Source organism: Rhinolophus sinicus, linkage group LG07 (assembly GCF_036562045.2).
Source record: "Rhinolophus sinicus isolate RSC01 linkage group LG07, ASM3656204v1, whole genome shotgun sequence".
NCBI lineage: Eukaryota > Metazoa > Chordata > Mammalia > Chiroptera > Rhinolophidae > Rhinolophus > Rhinolophus sinicus.
In genome coordinates, this window is record NC_133757.1 from 10656028 (window position 1) to 10669796 (window position 13769).

Below are 13769 nucleotides of genomic sequence, written 5' to 3' on the forward strand. Positions count from 1 at the left end.
TTGGTATGAGTCGAACAAACTGTTCTCATCACAGTGGAGCAAAGAAAAAAAAAAAAAGAGCTTTTTATTCAAGTTATGGGTTCTGGAAAAATTTGTGTGAAAGCATTCTATGTAGCTGTAGTTTTTGGCCACTCTATTGTGAGCTGTCTGTCGAATAGTTATTTTCTCCTGCACCCAACAGGAAAATAATGGGATACAAGAAAATTCAGCCTATTAAAGTGTAGGGAGTATAGAAAAGTGCTTATAGAATTCTTTTTCCCCCCGTATTACATGAATGTTCATGCACGTCTGTGGAGAATTCTTTCCCTTGTCTCTCTCCAGGCTTTTCCCCCCAAGATTGTGCCCTGTCAACCTAGCAGGTTTAACAGGTGAACTACAAGATGGGAGCCATAACTAAAGCTGAGTCTCGTGTTATGATGTGCAATATGCAATACGTATTTAATCTCGTCTGGCACTCATGCTAGGATTTGGTTAACATATTTTATATAAATAATTATAGTTCTTAAATCACAATATTTAAAGGTGGATATTGAACAAGAAGAAAGTTAAAATGAGCCAAAGATAGAAATTACATGATTAGCCATTTCCTCTACAGCAGAAAGCTTCTTAGCAAACGAAAAAAAATACCATCAACGATCAGAGGAGAATGAAACTGAAACCTCAACGAACCCTCTTAGAGGTTTTCAAACCCAATCGTTCAGTCTAATAATTAGGAGACAATAGAATAACTTCTTCAAAGCACTACAGCACAACTAATGTTGACTCTGAAACTCTTTAAAACATCTAGCATGTCAGGTGAAGCTGGGATCTTATTAGAACGAGTGCTTGAAAGGGCATGATAAAGCAAAGGAGATTGGAACTCTGGTGAGGAGCCCTCGCGGTTTCAGGGGTAGTGGTGTTGGGAAGCCAATTGAGTTGGACGAGTTCCAGCAAATAACTTGGGAAAAACTCTTAGGACCCTAAGTCTGGAAGGAAACTGGAAATGACATCCAGTTCGCCCACCTGCCTCCAAGCTAGACCACACCAAAATTCTGAAAAACCCGTATATAAGAAAACTTGTTTAAAAGGGTAACCTATTCATGTTCCCTTCTGAAAAACCTGTGTCAGCCTAAAGGAGTTAATGAATGGCTCTAAAATCATTGTGGATGCCCAGATTAAACATTGCACAGACGTGCTGGCATCATCATTCACAGTGCCTCCCCTTTTCAAAGAAGCTTTGGAAACACTTAAGTCTTGGATGTTTTGTCATTGTGGTTTGAGATCTAGCATGACTTAAAAACACTACCCAACAAGTAAATGTCAAAAGATGAAAAAATCTCCCACATTCTGTTTTTCATAAAAAATATAGATTTAATAAGTTTCTAAAGGAGAACAGAATGGCCATGTTAGAATACTGCCAAACTTATAAACTCTGACAGTCCCACATACTGAGATCAACAGGAATAATGCATCTCACAAGGAATAAAATACATTTTTCGTCTTCTGGATACGTTGAAGAAGAAGAAAAAGCACATCTGTCCCAAATTTCTTTGAAGGAACTGAATGTCATTCAGTTTGCCTGTGCGGTGAGGCTTACTCTTTCTACTGGGTTACCTTAGGGGGCTTTTAAAAAACAATTTTAAAGCTGTAATCAAGCAAAGTCAAGGAGACAGATTGAAAAACCTTGGTCTCTATTAATATCTCTGGGCTGGATATAAAAATTTCCTAAGATGCTGAAAGGATATCAATATAAGTAATTAAATACTTATAGTGTTACATAAAATACTTACAGCATTTTTGTGGTGTTAGGGTGTCATTTAAAAAATGGCATAGTCATAGCTATTTCATAGCTCTTGCGAAGAACATGTAAATCAATGTTTATAGTTGCACAAATATGTAGTCTATTTATTGATACTCGATTTAATATTAGATGATGGCAGCAGAGGAGAATTGGGTGATAGCACGGACTCCAGAGAAATACTCTCTGGGTTCACAATCGTGCTCTGCTTCTCGCTGCTTATTTAATCTTGGGCAAGTTTCTTAATCTGCTTGTGCTTCATTTGCGTCATCTGTAAAATGGGTGTCATAATAGGATCTGTCTCTTTAGGTTGTTGTAAGACTTAAATGAGTTAATATATGTAAGTGGTTAGGGTCTGACGCAGAGCAAGCGTGTGCTGTAAGTGACGTCCCCGTCTATTGTCGCTGCGGCTATTGCCATCATCTTCGTCGTTGTTGTTGTTCATTTGTGTCATTATTCCATTCGAAGTGGCCTCTCTGGGGACAGGCCGCAGTCGCCTAAGTAGCTGAGGTTATAGACAAGGAAGTCTGAAAGCGAATCTCAGGGCTCACCTTCTCTGGATTTCTAAGTCGGAGGTGGAATGAATGGGGCGCGGTTACCAAGTCCCCCAGGGACAGGACAAGAAGTGCTTTGGATAGTGCCTCTCTGACTTTCAGAAATGTCCAGGGTGCTCATTTAGAAATGCAGATTTCTGGGCCCCAATTGTTGAATGAGTCAGCCAGCATCTTTGACCTGTGGGGAAAAGTGGAAAGGTACTTAAAAACATATTAGGGTCAGAAATGTCTTTCAGAAAAATTAATGCTATCTGGAATGCCTCTTCATTCACAAACTTAAGAAAAGGGTCTTGTGCTGAAATGTACTGTAGATTTTCTGATAGAACTATCTCCAAGGCTGGTTCCAATATCAGTCTTTTCTTTTTGTTATATATTTTGGGTTGATTATACAAATTCTGTTTTTCATAAAATATAGATATAATTATTTCTAAAAAAAGATTATAGATTTATGGTAAACTGCCTTTTTGGGATTAATTACTATGTAATTAAAAAAATAAACGCCTAGAAAAAAAAAGTTAACTGGAGACAAGATTTTCCTCGCTTTTTAAATATATATATTTTACATGACAGGAAATCTACTAGTTTATTTTTAGAAGGATGTAACATACATGCCTAAAGAAATAAGCATAATCTGCTCTTTCCTGAGAATACAGATTAGACCTACTGAAATTCCTAAATACTACATTTTCTGGAATGTTTCCAGTAATCACAAAACTAACATCAACAGAGAACATAGTTACCAAGATCTTTAAATTCATGATCACCATGCATTGTATTGCTTGAAGTGATGTTTCTAATAGTAGAATGTTCCTTGAATTAAAATAGCCCTTCTCTTCTACTTTTGGTGAGTAAATCCAACCTGATGATTGCCCATGGACGACAGTTTCTGAGAACACACCCAGGCATTCTCCTTTAGCTTTTGGCGTCTATCTTCACGTTCTTTCTGTCTCTCCATCGAGTTTACATATGAGCTTTGAGGAGAGCCTCACCCACTTTCCTTCCTCTAATACTCTCCAGCCTTTAAACTCTTGTCAACTCTGTCTGACTGAGGAAAATCGAGCATAGTTACATTTAGAGTTATTGATGTGCTTTTGATACGGCCAAAAATGGATGTAAATGTGCCCTGTTTCTGCAAAGAAAATTGAGTACTTGGATGACATGGTTAAGTAGAAATTATACTAGTATGTCATATGTTTGAAAACTGAGCCATGTTGGCTGTTATAAGATATCAAAAATCACTATTCGTTTTTTTTTACAAAAAACTTATAAGTCTTTCCAGATCTCAGATATCTTAAATTCTAAACCTTGCATATTATTATCACTATTACCTACGAAGCGAGTGGCACAATCTGATAGATACAGAGGACATTTCTACTTAGATACACGCAAAAGCAGAGATGAATGCAGAAGGGCAATTATGAGAACGAATGCCAATATCTTTATTGATCCAGTAACTTCATGATAGGAGAAGGTTAATGAAAGAATTAAGTCATCTGTGGTCATGGTTTCCATTCCCACTGCCCATAGATTGGAGACTGTACAATAAAGAGAAAAACATAGGAGTTAGGAGGTCTGGGCCTGACTTCATGACTAACTAGTTCTACAGCATCGGGAAAAGAATTTAAATTACGTTGGATTCAGTTTCCCCATTTGTAGAATAAATGGGTTGGGCTAAATAATACCTAAAGTCACCTCTGTGTTTAGGCTTTAAAATGGACATGAATCGATAGATAGATAGATAGATCGATCGATCGATCGATCGATCGATATTTAAGATTCTTCTTCATTTTCTTCTTAAAAAAAAAAATCTGGATAAAGACCTTTTCTCTGTGACTAACAGTACGAGGTGAGTAACAAATACCATGTTTCAATTTGTCCAATGGAATGAGTAGGGGAAAAAAAAGAAACCTATGCAGATCTTTATGGTTTCAGAAAAATGCCTGCAATCTATGAGGTATAAGAATGGAACAACAGAAAAAAATTTCAGTACCCATGTCTCATTCAAACCAAACCCATAAACAAAAGTAGATTGACATAAATGATAGAGATCTTGGAGCTATCTGTACAGAAAGTTCTGGCAGAAAGAAGCAAGAGCTATTTGTGCTTTTCCCAGAGGGTCCTTTGAAACAACAGTGGACAGTTTGCCTTGAAAAATTACTTTTATACCTCAAAAGTATAGTTTATATAACCAAGTGAAAATATACAGAAGCGATCTAGCTGCAGAAAGAAATTGCCTGGGTAATGGAGGTGCTTTCCCAGATACAGGGTCAGGAAGAACAGAAATGGTGGCTGCTTGAGTTACTCAGATTGGTATTTGATACTGAGTGATCCACTGATTCAATGCCTCACTGCAAAATGAGGACACTTTGTTTTTAGGGCCTTAGAAAACATAAAGATCCATACCAACCCATAAGCACAACAAAGTGCAACAGATTCTCCTTTATATAACGGTACATAAGAGCTTGTGTGATATATACAGACGTGCTATTGCTGCAATGATTTCTACCCTGAGCCCTAAAGATAATGAGATGTGCTTCTTGCTATTGAAATGCTCCAAGTTTACCCATCATTTGTGGTCTTTTCCTATTTTTCCATACCTTCTGACTCAGCCTGGCTGCTAAAGACCTCAGAAGTTTCCACTTGGATTTTCTATTGGAAGGTGCCAGAGTCACACCAAGAATTAACCCTAGGATTAATAAACATGAGTCAACATTCATTTCTACTTCCTGCCTTACGAAAAGGCAAGGGGATGGGGAGATGTGGTAAAGCTACTCCAAGCACTCAAGGGGTTAACTGATTTACTGAATTAAACAGGGAACTGTCAGGCAGGGAGAAGAGAAAGGGAGGCGAAGCATAGCCTCCATCAGAGGCTTCACTATGGCAGGTTAGCAATCACGTCCTCCTCCAAGATGACCAATAGACTCTCAAACTCAAAGAACACCACCCACCCTAGCAGTGCATAGAGTCTGCCTCTTACCAGATAATGGATCCTGAACCAACGTGTTTAATTTTTGATGGAATGGTAGCCATGCAAGTCATGCAAGCTGACTTTGTAGTTCTGATCGACGCCAAGGAGCCGACGTCCCCGAGTGAAAATAAATACAAGACAGATTTGTTCCCAAGCAATAGAACATTTGACAGACGCTGTCGTGAAAGAATTTGCTGTGGCTTATCACTTCTATCATCTACTAGTGGCTTCTGGAAAATAGTTAAGAAGTTATAGAAGCTTGGATTTTCTCTTCTACTTTTAATTTTTAAAACTTAATTTTTTTTTATTATCCTTATTAAATTTCAATAATTAGTACCCTAAGGAATTGTTAGCACAGGCAATATAGAGAAATGAATAATTAACCTAGTTGGAGAAATGGTATTAGACAATCTGGGTGATACAGGTAAAGGACACGTTTCTCTTAATAGTGGTGTATTTTGTCCAATTTAGTCATCTGATTACATCATATTTTCAGTCAGAAAGTGGTAAGAGTTGTTTTGGAAGACTTGTCATCTTTGCTATTTGCAGTTGGACCACAGTTTTCGTATGTGCCAAAATGTAATTTCTACATGTTTTATTCTACCTCCTTTTGTTTGAAAACATTCTGATGATAAGCTGGTATACAATGACGTTTACCAAAAGTTTTATATAAAAAGTAGTTCTGTAAATGAAATTATTCCAAATGAAACAACTACTCATGGTCCTTAAGCATGGCCTGAAAATTCTTGCCTTTTGGCCCTTGTTTATGAGGTTTCACCACCCAGGCTGCACTCTTGATATTCATGGCTGCTTATAGATGTCACTGCCAGCTCCTTCTTCCTCTGCGAGACATTGAAATGTTGGTATCCTCAGCCTTCTTCTCTTCTCTACATTCACTTCCCCTTAAGCAATGCCATCAAACCCCATGGCTTTAAGTACATTTATACGCTGATAAGTCCAAAATGTTTATCTTCAGACCCGACTTCTACCCTGAGCTCTAAACGCTCTATCCAATTGCCAGCTGACATTTCCATTTAATTGTCGAATAGGCATGTTTGGCTTAACATGGTAGTCCTCAAAAAGATACGTTCACATCCTAACCCTCAGAAACTGTACACATGACCTTATTTGGGGGGAAAAATAGGGAGTATTTGCAGATGTAATTAAGCTAAGGATCTCTAGATGTGATCATCCTGGCTTATCAGAGTGGGCCCTACATCCAATGACAAATGTCCTTCTAAGAGATAGAAGAAGACATAGACAGAGGAGAAGGCCATATTAAGATGGAGGTAGTAATTTGAGTTATGCAGCCACAAGCCTAGGAATGTCTGAGGCCACGAGAAGCTGGAAGAGTCAAGAACAAATTCTGCCCTAGAGTCTCCAGAGGGAGCGTGGCCGTGCCAACACCTGCATTTCTGGCTTCCAGAACTATAAGAGAATAAATTTCTGTTCTTTTAACCTACGAAGTTTATGATACTCTTTTACAGCAGCCCTAGGAAACTAATATAATGCTCAAAGAGAATCCTTGATTTCCTTTCCCAGGCAGAGAAAAAGACTGATTTTTTTCTCCTCAGTCTTCCTCATATTGGTCAAATGTGCTAAAGTCCACCCCGTTCCTCAGGTCTAAAACACTAGGCCTCATCTTCGGTTCCTTCTGCTCTTTCTTTCCCACCTTACATCCAGAAGCTTTATCCTCTCTACTTTAAAATATTACCCAAACCCTAATCATGTCTCATCAAATCAACCGTTACTACACAAGTTCAAGCTGCCATCATCTTTCCTGTAGACCTTTGCTCTAACTGCCTAAATTGTTTGTTTCCTGGCTTCTTCCATTCTTAAACTACTGTGGGGCACTCATACTCAGACCTCACCTCATCGCTGACTGAACGCTCTCAGTGGCTTCTCAAGTCCTTCGGCTAACTGTGGTACCCAGGGGCCCCAAATGATCTGGCTCTTGCTACTGCCCAGCTTCATCCTCCATTACTCTACCTCTTGGTCACCCTGCTTCAGCTACTTGGGCCACCTGTCTGTTCCTCAAAGTCACCAAGCTCCTTCCTCTCATAGGGCGCAGGCACTTGCCACTTCCAGTGCTTGGAGAGCCCTTCTCCAGGGTTCTCCCATGGCCTGCTTCTCTCGTCATTTAGACCTCTCTCCTCCAGAACTTTCCCTGGACTTCCTATCTAAAATGATGGTCCACGTCTATTTGTCATCTACCCTGCTAAACTGATTTCTTCACAGCACACATTATCTAACATTACATTATTATCTACTTACCTTGTTTATTGAGTGTCTCCCCTACTAGAATACAAACGACATGAGGAAAGGGGCTTTTTCTGTTCATCAAACAGCCCCCAGAGTCTAGAACAATGCATGGGAAACAGTAGACCCTTAATATGTATGTATTGAATAATCAGATAAGTGAATTTTAAATGTCTCTTTACCTGTATCTTCCTTGCAATAGTCTCTCATTAAGTATTTGTGACAAATCAATGGATGTGTAAATGAATGAATATTTTATTGGTTACTCAAGCTTGAAAAAAATCTCTCCCTTCTCCGAACTCATGCATAACATCACTTTATAAGTCAACACATTATTCTGTCTTGCGTCAATTCATTTATATTGCCATCTCTCTTATTGAGTATAAACTCCTAAAGATCAGCACCAAGATCTCGCTCGTCTTTATTTCTCACACGGTATATTGTGTCGCGCATTACAGAGAGTGGTACTTCCGTAGATATTTGGTGGCCGACGGACTGATTGACTGAATACATAACTGACTAAAAAGGGCAAAGCCTGGCAACTTGTAAACTTCCACATGCTGAAGACTGTTGCACCCTTTCCTACTTGTCCCAGATCTGCTACAGCTCTTCCCCAAATCCTCCACTTGAGGTCTTAGAGAATCAAAAAAACTCCACTTCTTCCCTCTGAGCAGTGATTACAAGAGGCAGCAAGTAGCAAAACCCTCATGCTACCCATGGGCCTATTGGACTCCTTTTTGGCTACTAACTCACTTAATTTGGTGTAGTTTAGCACATTACAAGATTGTTCAAGAGTACTATAAATGATGTCAGACACCATCAGAAACCACTTCAGAAAATCATTGCCTGTAGCCAGATCAAAAGGTGAACACCTGGAAACTAGCAATGCTGGAAAAACAGAATAAATCATTTTTTCTTCTCTACTTCTTAGAGATTTGCACCTTTTCCTCTTAAAGGACATCCATATTTCTTTTTAATTTTAAGCTTCTGTAATATATTTATAAAGCATTTGTACCATAATAAAACATTTTGGTACCTGATTGAAGAAGAATTATCCTGGGTTCTCTCACTGCTCTTTGCAATTATTCTGGGCTATTTTCAGGTTGTTTATTTAGTCAGGTCATTTATTCCAGTTATTTTATTCTGATGCTATTTTCCACAAGTAAATTAAACAACACAAGATAGTTATATTTTTCCAAAGCATCATCTTGAAGTTTCAACTGATAAACTTTATTGAACCGAAATAGTTTAAGTTGACATTAAAAAGCAATGTGGTAGTGTTTAATTGCTTTAAGCATTTTAGTTTAGGCAAATGCCAGGCTCAGAGCAAGGATATCTTATTTTTTTTCTTTTTATCTCAGCAGAGAGTTGCAAATACCAGGTTGATCAGAGCTCTTATATGAATGATAACGCACTTCAATTGTGACCGCGTCATTTATTTCTTAGATGCTCAGTTACTCGCTACTGCTTACTCTTGGCTTCTTGAAATCTACATGTGGTCAAAATGATCTCACCTTGCTTGTCAGGGCATCTGGGAAGGTAACTCAGACTAAATCATGAATAGATTAAGCCGGCCTGGCACAGCACACAACAGTATATGTATCTGTAGCAATTCTTACAAAGAGATACCAAGCTAGGCTTCCTTAAAGTGGTATGGGAAAAGGAAATGCGATGTGGGGAAAATTAAGATTTTTTTTTTTGGGTCGTTTTTATAGCTTGGACGTGGTTTATCTGAAATTTTGTGAACTTGATATGCTATTGTGTTAATGCATCAAGGCTGCAGAGTTCAAAAAGAGATGGTTTGTTTGAAATTATGGCACCAAAATGTGTTTCCACTTAGGATTTTACAAAACAAATGCTTTGGAGATTTGGAGAAGGGTACAGCACGGAAAGAAAGCGCTTTCAAATGTTATTTTAGCATTCGGTTCTCAGTCCTCCGAGGAATTTGGTGCTGGTACACAGTGACAATCACATCTGTCAAGCCCCTTTTGGATTCATCTCAGTCTTGAAGGGAACATTCAAAAATTCCCAGCAGGGTTTTGTTCCTCTGAAAAACTGAACCTGCTTTGCTCTTCAGAAGACACTTCTGAAAAGATCATTCTTTTCTTGAAATGATACTAGACTAAAATATAGTATGAACTATACCTTGGAATCCCTTGTTCAAAAAGTGTAAAACTATAGAATTAGTCAGCTGATCAAAAATGTATTTGCAAGTAGATAGTTTTGTCTCATGATATTTTTTTCTACTTTATACTGAATGACCTGCAATATAATAGGTAAGGAGTGTGTGTGTGTGTGTGTGTGTGTGCGTGTGTGTGTGTGTGTGTGTGTGTGTTGGTGTGGAGGGTTGCTTCGCTGTGGTTAGTATTTTCTCTCCTTCCCTGGATCTGTATGAAACAGGATTCGTTCATTCATTGCTCCATCTCCACGCCATTCACAGGGGGCCTAGGGAAGGGAAAAGGTACCCGTCAGAATATTTCAGAGGGAGAGGTCAATAGGGACAGTGTGTGCTTTGAAAAAGTTAGTTCTGTGAAGCATACACACCCATATTCTTTAGCATCACTCCCTTCCACCATGAAGCTTCAAAAGGCTGAAAGATGGACACATAAACAGAAGCTCTTTGTAGAGGTTTATTTCCTAAATGTGTCGTTCACATATGCCCTTCAGAATTTTTTGACATACTCAAGTGTCACTGTCTTGTTAGTTGCTTAATCCTTGTTCACAAATTTCACTCTCTTTTTTTAAAGAAAACTTAAATTAATTTTGTTAAGGGGAGATTTGTTTCACTACTGTATATACATGTGCTGCTTACATATATATATATATATATATATATATGTGTGTGTGTGTGTGTGTGTGTGTGTGTGTATTTTACATTTTTATATATTTTAGAAAGTAAATATATAATACATATTTATATATTTACATGTAATATATACTGTTCTGAAATATTACTTATATAAATATTCAGAAAAAAGTTCGCCATCTGAAAGCATCTCAATTTGGGAAATGCTGTTCTAAAGTACCCCAAAATAGAAAGATTTTTCAAAGAAAGGCAAGAGGCTTAGGCAAAAAAGCTCACACAATCCTACACGTGGGGAGACTCTAGTAGATGCTGCCCTTTCTTTGCTTGATGACTTTCTTCTCTTTTTCTGTTCCCTCTGCCATCACTTTTCCAGCATCCCTTTCAACAGTCACATACCCCCCTCCTGCCACCCCTTACCTTATAGAGCTCACAGAGGTTGCACATAACCCATGTTTGCCAAAAAACAGACATGGCTCACTCACACACCCGAAAAGGAGAGCAAGCAGTCGGTTATGAAACAACCTTGTTCCACTCTTGAGCAAAGGACTCCCAGATCCTACCGAACTTCCCGGTGCTCCATGATATTGCGTGTTAATTATATGTGGTCATCAAAATATTGAAGATGTGATATCACATTTTAAAATTATAGTTAAGACTCTTTTTAATATATTAACTGAAATCATGAATGAAGGCAAACTTTCTATCAGACAACGATAGGATATCCCTTGTTAACAAAAAAAAAAATTCAAGGCTATAGTGTATCACTGGACAATTGTTTAGTACTCCATTTCACTTCCTTTGAGGACACAGAAAGCTGTGGCTACATTTAGAAATATGGCACTTCACAAATATTAATATATAAAAAAGTAGAGTATCATTATTCCCTTTAGTTGTCTTAATTCATCAGGAATATGGTTGCACAATAAAACCAGGATTTTATTTGTGTTTTAATTTGCTTTGCTTTTAAGATGTAGATTAGACCTAAAAGGTATGTTGAAAATAAGCAGTTTTAAAGGTGTTTTAAACTTAAGATTTTTAAACTTAACATTTATTTTCTGTTTAACAAGCTCTCTGACACTTTGATGATTTGATGTATAATACAGGTTTTTGTCGGATAAACCTTAAATAAAATATTCTGCTCATAAAAAAATTCCAACTCAGTCAAAAGACAACTGACTCCACCCACTCTGGTCCTTAGTTTCCCCATTTATAAAAGGGATGGGCCCACTGACAGGCTCCCCAAACCCCCTTTCAGCTCTAAACATTTATAATTCTGAGATCCAATATTTTCCAAAGATATGAAAAATTATATTTTAGTGTTGACCAGATAACTAAAGAAACAAACAGAGGTTAAAATATTAGAAAAAAATATATGCTAGTTTATTAATAAATTGTGGACCCTATACTAAATATTCACGTGGTCACAATTTTCTACTTTAAAATGATCTTAAAGTCCAGTGACCAACCTGGTTAAGTGTCGTTTTTAAATTTGTAATTAAAAACAGTTTTTTCAATGCTGTCATGTAACACAATTGCATTCTGTAAACAAAAGAAATCTGTGAGTTAAATTGCAGCCATTTCATAAGTCTTATTTCAGGGCTGGAGCCAGGTCTGAGACAGACAAACATGTGGCTACATATCTTTAAATTAAAAAAAACAGAATTGCAACTATATCTCCTTCTGATTTAAGGCTTGAGTGTTAATATACTATTTTATATACTCCTTAAACTAAAAAAATCTAGTCTAGGTAAAATGCAAACTCCAAGTGGTTTCCCCTGAGCAAAGGTTGAGACGGACAGAAGAAATTTCATTATTTTGGTTTAAAATGGCAGCTGAGTTGATTGAGTTCTAAGGTTGGGATCTAGAACAAATTTGGGGTGTGGTGATATGGGTGGGGGTGTGGGGAGACCTCTAGAAGCCCCTGTGGCCAAGCTGGGCTCTCAAATTTTCACTTTGGAGGTTAGTTGTGAAAGAGGTTGAATATACTGTTATTTTATTTATTTCATGTTATAAGTACTAAATTTTTAAATGTAATCACTTAAAATTTGCTGAAATTCAGGGAAACTGATTTTGCTATTTTTTCCTTTTTTAATGCATTCATAAGCCCAGAGAAATGCAAGTGACGTGACTGTGGCCTTACTATTGTTTTCTGGATGTCTGCATATCAGTGACCATCAGAATCCAAGCTCCATGAGAGCAGGGATGTTTGTCTATTTTACTCACTGCTGTATTCTCAGGACATTGAATAGTCCTGGGGGCACAGTAGACACTCACTCAATATTGGTGAATAAATAAATGAATAAAGGGAATAGATATGTTTGTACATTTGTGTTCTCAAAATATCAAGATGAGAGAGAGGGGGGACTTTGGGGAAACCTGAAGGGATTAACTGATAAACCACGCAATCTCTGTAATGTTTCTATGGGATAGCCCTCAAACTGTGTTCTGATCCTATCTTTAAAACCATCAAAAAGCGAATTAGCAAATGCCTAGTAAAGCTAGGCAGCAGCAATAAATAGCCCAAATAAATGAGGGTGCGGTCATTTATTTCCTTGTCTTGACCAGTGAACTCTCAAATTCCCTCTCCATCAAGGCTGTTTATACTGAACAGAAGAAAATGAATGGATGAATGAGTAAATTAAAATTAATAAATAAATAAGGTTGGAAAGGCTGACTATTTTATTTCCCCTTTGGAAACTTAATAATTAAAGTAATAATTTTTACTAATTATTACAATAAGTTAATATACACAAGGTGCTTATTTTGTGTCAGGCTCTGTTCTAAGGGCTTCGTATATCAATTCAAATAATTCTCACAACCATGTTGAGAGATAGGGCTCATTTCCAGCTCCATTTTGCAGGTGAGGAAACTGAGGTACAGGGAGAATGGTGGAGTGAGGAGTCAAACCAAGCAGATGCTCCGGAGTCCACACTTCTAGCCACTCTGGGCCACTTATTGCCTCTAACATTCAGCACAGAAGCACCTTAGCTCTCTTTAAGCCAGCGTCCCTGAACGTTATTTGCCCACAACATACCAATCAATATGTCTAAACATAATTTGGCAGATGGAAGCAGACTATTTCTTTGGTTTCTTGCAATTCAAAATGTTTTCATAGGAAAATGAATTAAAATCAGCAGGCATCTCTTAATTTCTGGGGAAAGTTAACATGGATTAGTTTGAATTCTAATCCTCCCCATGCCATGTCACTCACCTAGCAAACAAGGGAAGGAGGCAATATATTCTTTGCCAGTTTTTTTAAATGACAAGACTTCTTTAATATTTGTAAGATACAAACCAAATAGAACTACTGAAAAAGTACATCAGTGGCAAAACAATGTGACAAATGATACCGTGAAGTTCATGAGGGGAAAACATGCTAAGAAATGTTCAGCTCTCCAAAGTAAT

General features: G+C 37.7%; 1 long non-coding RNA gene across 1 annotated transcript in view; it reads right to left on the minus strand.

The window, feature by feature from the left end:
* Nucleotides 1–1385: 1385 nt before the first annotated feature.
* The window catches only part of LOC109444069 (uncharacterized), a 311168-nt gene continuing 298784 nt past the window's right edge, over nucleotides 1386–13769 (minus strand). The window contains exon 5 of the long non-coding RNA XR_012498382.1: nucleotides 1386–2509. This is a non-coding gene — a long non-coding RNA (uncharacterized LOC109444069). The remainder of the gene's footprint in view (nucleotides 2510–13769) is intronic.